Genomic DNA, 9,668 nt, shown 5'->3' with positions numbered 1-9,668 from the left:
CTCCTGGGCTCTTTGAGCGACAGCGGAAGATGTGGTGGAAGGGGGGAGGAAAGTATTTGAAAATATTTTTTAAAAGCATGAAAAGTGTTGGGGGCGGGGGAGCGTGGCAAGATGAGACAGTCAGAATAAAAATGGGAGCTTAGTTTGCAAGAGTGGGGAGAACCCCCAGTGTTGTCCCACTCACTCCACTCACCTATTCGGGAGTCTAAACAAGACACCTTTTATATGCAAAAGGAGAATGGTCAACCAGAAACGAAGCCATGTCTGTTCCCTTTGTCGGTGCACAAAAGGAGGCCACAGCCTTGTACCTTCATAGTCAGGGGCTGGTGCAATTGCAGTTTCCGCACTCTCCCAGGGAAGTGCTGTCCCCCCAAAAGGCTTCTGTTGCAAAGAGGCTCTGCCCTAGTAGAACAGGAATGAAGAAACTAAACAGCACCATCCTCAGACATGGGACAGCATGTGCATGGCCCTAGGAGTTTAGGGGACACAGTCTCTCCTGCAGCATCTCCTAGAGTGGCCTGGCTCTGCAGCGCCCCCTAGAGCAAGGCTGGGAACATGTGACCCGAACTAGCCCGTTCAGCGGAAATCCCATTTCTCACCAGGAACGATCAAATCCCCGTTTGTCTGTTGCTGAGTGTTTCCAGCACTCCCAGCCTTCAAATTTCCCTGCATCTTTGCTGTCCCCTCCCTCCCCCTCAGAGAGCAGCTTTCCCTGCCAGGCTCAGGAGGGACACACATTTGCATGGTGCAGGAATCTCGACAAACACAGCCGGCTGGGGTGCATTACATCAGCACCGGGTGGGGCAGGCAGGGACAGAATCGCCTCCAGACAGCACAGAAGGAGAACCGCTTCCCTCCATTCAGGACTTTGAATCATAGTGCAGTCCTCGCGTGGAAATCATTTTTTTAACCTCTTGTTTCTAAAGAGCTTTCTAAAATAAACCCCGTTAGCAGCCGCTGCGAAATCTGTTTGCTCTCAGAGCTGGCCCCCGTGCAGATGCCCTGCATATTACATGGGCTTGTTTTGCATTTTAACCCTAAACATTTGGCCCAGCCCACCTCTAACCCCCATTTTTGGTTCAACTCTTAATTTTTAATAGTCCTTGTCATGACGGAAAGTGCCAGACTCCAGCTGTTTTCCCCAAACCTCTGGGAGAGGCCTGGTTACCTCTAATTCTCATAAATCTTGACTCCAGTTCTAGTAAGTCTTTAAGCCTGACCACGACACTGCACAGGCCGTGCATGATTGAAAACAGGAGTCGAGGAGGGGAGAAAAAAAGAGAGAGAGCGAGAGAGAGAGAGAGAGAGAACCTAAACCTGTGATCCACTTTGGGAACACCTCCGATGAGCATGTGTCATGGACCAGCTAGTGTAATCTCTGCAGAGACAATCGCGGTATTGCCCTATTAATGGCATGTGCAATTGAGCCAAGCAAGAGAGAGAAGGGTCTAGCCAAGAAGACAGATAATCTGTTAAACATATCTGGGCACCCCTTGTTTGCCTATAAAAGGACTGTGAGAACATCCTCATGCAGGAGAAGTCCAGGCCCGTATTCTCCAAGATATAGAAATTCTATATATATTAGTACTGTCCACTAAGGATTACTGGGCCAGATCTTCAGCTGGGGTAAATGGGGGTAGCTCCATTGGCTATAGCTGTGCTGATTTACCCCAGCAGTGGATTTGGCTCCCAGTGTGGCAAAGGAACCAGTGTGTAAGAGGACAGCGATTCAGAAAGACGTTTTTAAGGCCCGGCTTGACAAAGCCCTGGCTGGGATGATTTAGTTGGGGATTAAGTCCTGCTTTGAGCAGGGGGCTGGACTCGATGACCTCCTGAGGTCTCTTCCACCCCTAATCTCCTATGATTCTATGAAAGTCTGTACTGCGGTTTGGAAAGCTACACCCACTAGCGTTGCCTTGTGTCCGCCTCTGTTCCTGTGATACAGAAACCACACGGCACATGGACACCCAATGGCCCAGAACACCTGCAAACGTGAGCCTGAGACAAACACAAGGGCAGACCCTGGGCTGCGCCTCCAGGCAGGCTTTATTCCCTTCAGATTCTTGGCTGCTCCCAGATTATAACTGCCCCTGGTATAAAGAAGAGCAGCCCCTGGCTGCTAAAACTCAGTCCCTAGGCACCCTGACACAGGCTGTGCTGCAGCCCAGACTCCTCCTAGCCATGAGCTATGGGCTCACACCCACAACACCCAGTAGGCTAAGGCTTAAGGGCCAGCACAGAGTCGTCAGAGGTGGCCCAGAGACTGTGTCTGCACTGGGACATTGCCCTGTGGCCAGCTGTGATGCATTAACAGCCCTTCAACATCACCAGGGCAGCCTGTGGGCTTCTGGCATTTGTGCCAGGGGCCAGTTGAGCCCCAGCACTGGAGAAAGCACAAATATGGCTTAGGTTATGTCCACACTGCAATGTAAGTCCAGGGCTCAAACTCAGGCTCAAGCCTAGCTTCCCTTCCATCTATGCACAAATTGTGCTGACCCAGAGCTCGGACCCAAGGTCCCAGGACTCCACGGGGGGGAAGGCCCAAGCCTGAGTCAAGCTGGGACCCACAGTTCAAGCCCTATTGCTTTGCAGTGTAGACACAGCCCCACTGGAGTCATGCTCTGAGAGTCCATCAAAAGTATCCCACAATCTCACGGGCTGAATGTCTGTGTCCTCTGGACAGTCCGGTTTTCCCACTCTGCACCATGAGCAAAGGGCTAGAGCAGCCACATTTGGGGAGGGCGCTAGGAAGTCTGGGATATGGGTGGTTGGACTCGGGCCAGCATAATGCAGTGTGGATGCTGGAGCCCAAGAGTTCAACCATTCCTATCCTAGTATTACAAATGAGTGTAAACACTCAAGCCCTAGGTTAACAAACCCAGCATCTACTAACTCAAGTTCTACCAACCTTGGCTTACATTGCAGTGTAGACAGACCCTTAGAGCCATCTTTGCCACCCTCACCGTCACAGGTGCACTGAGCTGTGCTCTGGTACAGCTGAGGATTAGCCTGCCATCTTTTTTCATATCTCAACTCAATACATATGTCTTGTCCCTGGCCTATGCCTCTCCCTTTGCTGTTACTCCTTAATCCTGTCACTGAACAATTTAACTGTTTCAAGCTGTGCGAGAGCAGGCTCATGTGAAACACACGACATAGTGTCCACAGAAACATGGTGGGGTGTGCTGTCAGCATGCTAGCAGGTTAGTCTAGGGGCCCTTTGGAGGCACACAACTGAAATACATCTCCTTGACAATGGGATTATTCGTTTTTATAAGCACCCCAGGGCCAAAGACCAGTTCTTCCGGCAAAGCCTGGATAAACGGGTTTTTGCACAGGGTGGTTACATGGACCTCGGGTCTCATGGAAAGGGTCTCCACGCACAACCCTGTGGTATGGAACAAAGCACCAATATCCGCATTCTCTGTGCCCCCCCACCTACCATGTAGGGGATTGAGCCAGTTGCTCTTGACACTTGCTTCTCCACTTCTCTGGCCTACTCCAGACCAAACCTCCACCATTCATAAACCCTCCCCTCCCTCAGTCCCCTGTCTGCAGCGATAGCACATATCGCTGTAGAGCAACTCTCTGTTGTGTACAGAGAGCGTGGAGTGCCCATGCAAAGCCTCTCAGAGTACATCTACACAGCAATTAAACACCCACGGCTGGCCCGGGTCAGCTGACTTGGGCTTGCAGAGCTGGGGCTACTGGACTGTAAAACTGCTGTATAGACGTTCAGGCTCAATCTGGAACCTGAGCTATGGGACACCGTGAGCGGGAAGGGTCTCAGAGCCCAGGCTCCAGCCTGAGCCCGAACATCTACACAGCGATTTTTAGCCCCGCAGCCTGAACCAGCTGACCTGGTCCATCACGCATAGTGTTTCTGCTGCTTTTTTTGGTGTTGCACACCTGTGCCACGGGGGGAGCTTGGTGGATAGGGTTTGACCCAGGCATGGGAGTTAGTGTAGGGTTGCTCATGAGTGCTGGACGGCTGTCATTTTTTCTAAATCCCAGAACCATGCTCCCAAAACACTTCAATCCATTGGTGAAGCATCTGTTGTTCATTTTAAATCCACACTCAAGGAAGAATTCGCCCCTGTGCAAAGGACTAGCATGAAGGACACACGCCACTTAAGTGCTCAAAATACAGCTTATGTGGTTCATAAGGCCAGTGCTCATCCTCTGCAGAGCAGTGGGGTGGAAGAACATGCTGGCCTCCAGCGTGTGCGCAAGATGGAAGGCTGTGTCAGAAATCTTACTAGCTAGTTCCTGTGCTCTCCCTAAGTGGGAGGGCACAGAAAGGGCAACTAACTGTCCTTATCACCTGAATACACAGCTATAGTTCCAAGGCTACAAATCCAGTACCTCGAACCAGATGCATAGCTCTGTCTGTGGTCTCTAGCTGGGGCACCGTCTCTGGGCCAAACGTGCTTTCTTACTGCAGATGTGGAGGCTGGTAATCTTTCTTCCGTATCAAGGGAGGCATATTAGGAAAAAAGTAATATTGAGGGAAAGAGTTAAGTCTGTGTCTGTGAGCCTTGAGTGTGACCTCTTTCCAGTGCACCTGGCTTTCAGACCTGTTTCTTTTGCCAATTATGTCAGAAATATTCTCTTTACGATTAAGAAATATGCACACTTAATAACAGTTACAGTCAATACCAAGAAGTGTTAGTAACGTGCCAAACATGTGTCTTAGGGCAGGGATTCTCAACCTATTCCTTCCTGAGGCCCACCCCCCCATGTAAAAACCCCATGGCCCAGCCACCACAATTAATTTTTCTGCATATAAAAGCCAGGGCCGGCGTTAGGGGGTCGCAAGCAGGGCCGTGGCCCAGGGCCCCACGCCACAGGGGGCCCCATGAAGCTAAGTAGCTCAGGCTTTCGCTTCAGCCCTGGGTGGTGGGGCTCGGTGCCCCAGGCTGCAGTCCCATGCAGCAGGACTTCAGCTTTCTGCCCTGGGCCCCAGCGAGTCTAATGCTGGCCCCTGAAACCTGCTCATGGCCCCCTAGGGGGCCCCGGAGCCCTGACTGAGAACCACTGTTTTAGGGTATGTCTACAGGGCAACCAGACCTGTGACCGCAGCACTTGTAGCTCTAGCTAGCGCATAAAACAATCACTGGAGCCCCATCAGCGTGGGCTGTCCAACCCTGCAGGAAACCCGGGATACGTGCTATCACAGCTTCACTGTGATTATCAGAGCAAGCGGGGGCACCACCCCAGAGCAGCCTCAGTAGACAGTGTGCCGCAGACACACCCCACTGAGGTGCAACTCCTCCTTGGTTTCTTCCTTGCTCCAGGGCTGAGAGGTAGGGTAGTCATTTGCTACTGACCTCTCCCAGCAGCGACTCGCCATCCCAGCCTACCTGTGTTGGCCACCAAGTAGGGTGGATGGTCCAAGACTCTGGCCATTCCTCACTCCCCTGTTGCAGGGAGGCAGCAACCAGGCCTTTAGTCCTACTTAGTCCTATATGCTGGCCCAGGGCCCATTATAAGTGTCAGGTGGTCCTTCAGGTTGAGGGCTGGAATCTGGAACCCATTTGCAACACAAAAGGACAACTTTATTGAACCTACAGACGTAAGAATGACTCTGTATGTTATCGGCCAGTAGATGGCACTCTGCGTAGCTCTATCTCTTTTGCATAGCACTCCCCTAGCACTTACTCCCTCTCCCTTAAACCTGTTCCTTCTAACTTACCTGCATTTCTATCATCTCTGTAATGGCTGAGGACTGCACACACACGTCTTCAGCCTTTTGAGGGATATATCGCAATCTGTGTCCAGACCCACAAGTCGGGTCACGTCTTTGCAAGCAGTTAACCTATGGCACGGACAGACTTGAATGGGCTTCTACCTGTGTGACCACACGGTCCGGGGGAGGAGTCCTGAACACCGGGGCTCACAATTCAAGGGACAACATGTTTATATACAGATGAGAAATCCATCCACAGTGAACGTCTCATGGCAGGCTTGCCCACTAGGAAGTGAAAGTGTATCTCGCAGGAGGAAAGGGAAAGCCACAGCTTTGCATCCAAAATTGGCAGCTTCAGCTGAAATACATAAAAGTCTTGGATGGGCTTCATGATTGCATGTGCACATGAATATCGAATAAGCTCATCTTTGTGCAAAAGCAATCGCTTACAGCCTTATCCTGCAGACCTTCTGAGAGCAGCACCATTAAAGCCAATGGGGAGGATTCATGTAAAGGTTGCTGGTTCAGGGTCCTAGAGCTCTTGAAGTAAGGAAGTTCTTTAAGAGAGCAATCCTGCTTCTATTTAAGTAAGTGGCAAAAGTCCCAGTGGAGGCAATGAACTGAGGAACCCTACTCACTATTCCTTTAAGGAAATCTTTAAGACAGATGAACCACGAGGAAAGAGAGAAACCAAGAAGTTTCTTTTTTTTTTTTTATTGTTCCTTGGAGTAACAACTTGTGAATTGAGAGTAATGTAGAAAATAGTTAAGCGGCCAGTCCAGTGGAAAAAGCAATTGGGGTTGGATTGGACCTTCTGTATTATCTATATCTAAAGGGGAAAAAATTAGATACATAACCAAATTCTTTTGTTATGTGCGCACAGTTCCCATTCACTTTAGCATGGATTGCAGATCTGAATCAAAGAGCAAAGCATCATCTTTAATGTAGAATGGGGACCAGGAGTAGGGGACTGGGGGCGAGAGGGGGGGGAGAGGGGACAGGGAAACAAGTACAGAAAACCAGAAAATAAACCATAATGTCCATCAGTCACTAAAAGAGTAATTATTAACAATTTCTAGCAAGTGACAACTAAAATTAACCACTTAATCTACTCTTTTAAATATGACATTGTTTAAAGTATGGAAACCACAAACTATGGAAAATATGGAGGTGTTGGCTTGTGTCGTGGATGGGCAAACCATGGCCTTCTTAAGTAAGTGCATTTCAAGGAAACAGAAATGGCTTTTTCCTCAGTCAAAACATATGCTTGATCCAAAGCCTATAAAAATTCATGGGACTTTCCACTGACTTCAGTGAATATTGGATCAAGCCTACAGACGAGAAGCATAAGTTTTAGTGGATAAGACATCTACCTACATAGCTGCAATACTTATAATGACCCTCATCTCTGGCTTTTCCCAGCATCTGGGTTTCCTCTCCTTGAAACAAATTCTCCTCTTGGAACTATGCGCTCATATTCCACTGAAAACAATGAGTGCATCCAATTGCAGAATTCCTCCCGTAAGACAGCATTCAGTCTAATGATGCTTGAGAGCTACAGCTGAAGAGTTCTCTGTGAGAGGCAAGTACTGTCAATGCTACATTATCAATGCAATTGCTAGCCTTGCCTTTGCAAAATAATTAACATTGCCCCATTCGTTGGGGCCCTCCTTATTGAGCATAGGAATAACGGGAATACAGCAGGAATGTAAGAGAGGGGGAAGCATCTGGTCTGATTCGCTGCTTTTCCTCCACCCCCAGCCCCGTCCTGTTACCAACTTCTTTTGTCTTCTTTCCATCTTGCCCTCTTGCTCTTTGGAGGTGAAGGGGACATGGCCTGCCGGTGCAGCCTGTCAGACTTCTCGGCCCGTCACCGGCCAAACAGCTTGGCCAGCTTTGCTCCATGTGTCTCCTTTGTTACGACAGAGATTTTTTTCAGTGCTGTTATAAAGCTTATCTCCTCCTGTTATTTCTCAATATCAAATCACAGTACGAAAACAGATTTCCCTGTGCTTAACACAGGTAGTATTACTCTTGGGAGTGTTAATGGCTTAAGCAAAGATTTTCCACCTACAGGCAAGTGACTGATAGCTTATCCATCTGCTACATAAAACCAATGTTTAAATCCAGGTTTCAATGGGTCACATCACCTGTGGTTTCAAAACAACCCCAGATTTTTCCCAAATGCAAGACACAAAACAATGAAAATTAGTACTTGAAAATCAAGCAGATTTTCTCCAGTTCAACAAACAACTGGGAGCCCATCACTTTGTAAGTTAATTGCCCTGAGTGGTTCTGTCATGGGTCAGGAGGAGGTCATACGGTTTAGGCCAGCACAATCTACTCTCACAGCTGGAGAAGGAAGTCTACCCCAGCAGGTGTCATAAACACCAATTTCCCAAAATTTCATAATCATTTAGATCCAATTACAAGACCCACATGGTTTTTGACTTTCCTGAGGAAGAGTTGCAAGATATTCCATTACTAAACAAAATCGAAGGAGTTTGCATTGACTTTGTGTCTTGCAGGCATTTTGATTTTGGATTTTAATACAGAGAATTCAGTTTCATTCCAGGACTTTATTTGAATAAGCTGCAGTCTAAATTATTGGTAAATATACATATTATAGCCACTAAGGGGCACGGTCTCCCAAAATAGGGAGAAAAATGTAAGTTGCATGCAATTTATTTCAATATATGTCTAGTAGAAACTAGAGAGCAATAAACTTATGTTGATTTTGTGACAACCAACATCCCGACATCAGCCTCTGATTATAATAAAGAACTATTGCTACACCATTCCTAATGTTTTGATTCAAAGATTAAAAACAAAAAAGAGAGCAGCAAATTTGAGCCATGTTCAAGTTTTAATCCAGTAAGGTATGTGTCTGCAAGTAACGGAAAGGGGTCTCATTTTCTGCGTAGTTCACTGAAAATGGCATGAACTATGACTGATGTTTTCAAAGCAAGGTACCTAACGTTAAACGTGGATTTTGTTGCCTAGTTACCTTAGTAATGTACCTGGTTTTCAGGGATGCTGACAATCAGGTAACTTACTTAGCAACCTAATTTGAATATGTTGAACATAAGAATGGCCCTACTGGGTCAGACCAAAAGTCCATCCAGCCCAGAGTATCCTGTCTTCCGACAGTGGCCAGTGCCAGGTGCCCCAGAGGGAATGAACAGAACAGGGAATCATCAAGTGATTCATCCCCTGTTGCCCATTCACAGTTTCTGGCAAACAGAGGCTAGGGGCACCATCTCCCCATCCTGGCTAAGAGCCATTGACGGACCTATCCTCCATGAATCTATCTAGCTCCCTTTTGAACCCCGTTATAGTATTGGCCTTCACAATGCCCTCTGGCAAGGAGTTCCACAGATTAGCTGTGTGTTGTGTGAAGAAATGCTTCCTTTTATTTGTTTTAAACCTGCTGAGTATTAATTTCGTTTGGTGACCACTAGTTCTTGTGTTATGAGAAGTAGTAAACAACACTTCCTTATCTACTTTCTCTACACCAGTCATGATTTTATCGACCTCAATCAGATCTCCCCTTAGCTGTCTCTTTTTCAAGCTGAAAAGTCCCAGTCTTATTAATCTCTCCTCATACAGAAGCCATTCCATACCCATAATCATTTTTGTTGCCCTTTTCTGAACCTTGTCCAATTCCAATATATCTTTTTAGAGATGGGGTGACCACATCTGCACACAGGATTCAAGATGTGGGCGTACCATGGATTTATAGAGAGGCAACATGATATTTTCTGTCCTTATTATCTATCCCTTTCTTAATGATTCCCAACATTCTGTTTGCTTTTTTCACTGCTGCTGCACATTGAGCGGATGTTTTCAGAGAACTATCCACAATGACCCCAAGATCTCTTTCTTGAGTGGTAACAGCTAATTTAGCCCCCATCATTTTATATGTATAGTTGGGATTATGCTTTCCAATGTGCATTACTTTGCATTTATCAACATTAAA

The sequence above is a fragment of the Chelonia mydas genome, chromosome 6, assembly GCF_015237465.2.
Source record: "Chelonia mydas isolate rCheMyd1 chromosome 6, rCheMyd1.pri.v2, whole genome shotgun sequence".
In the NCBI taxonomy this organism is placed as follows: Eukaryota; Metazoa; Chordata; order Testudines; family Cheloniidae; genus Chelonia; species Chelonia mydas.
Note: the sequence above shows the minus strand (reverse complement) of the source record.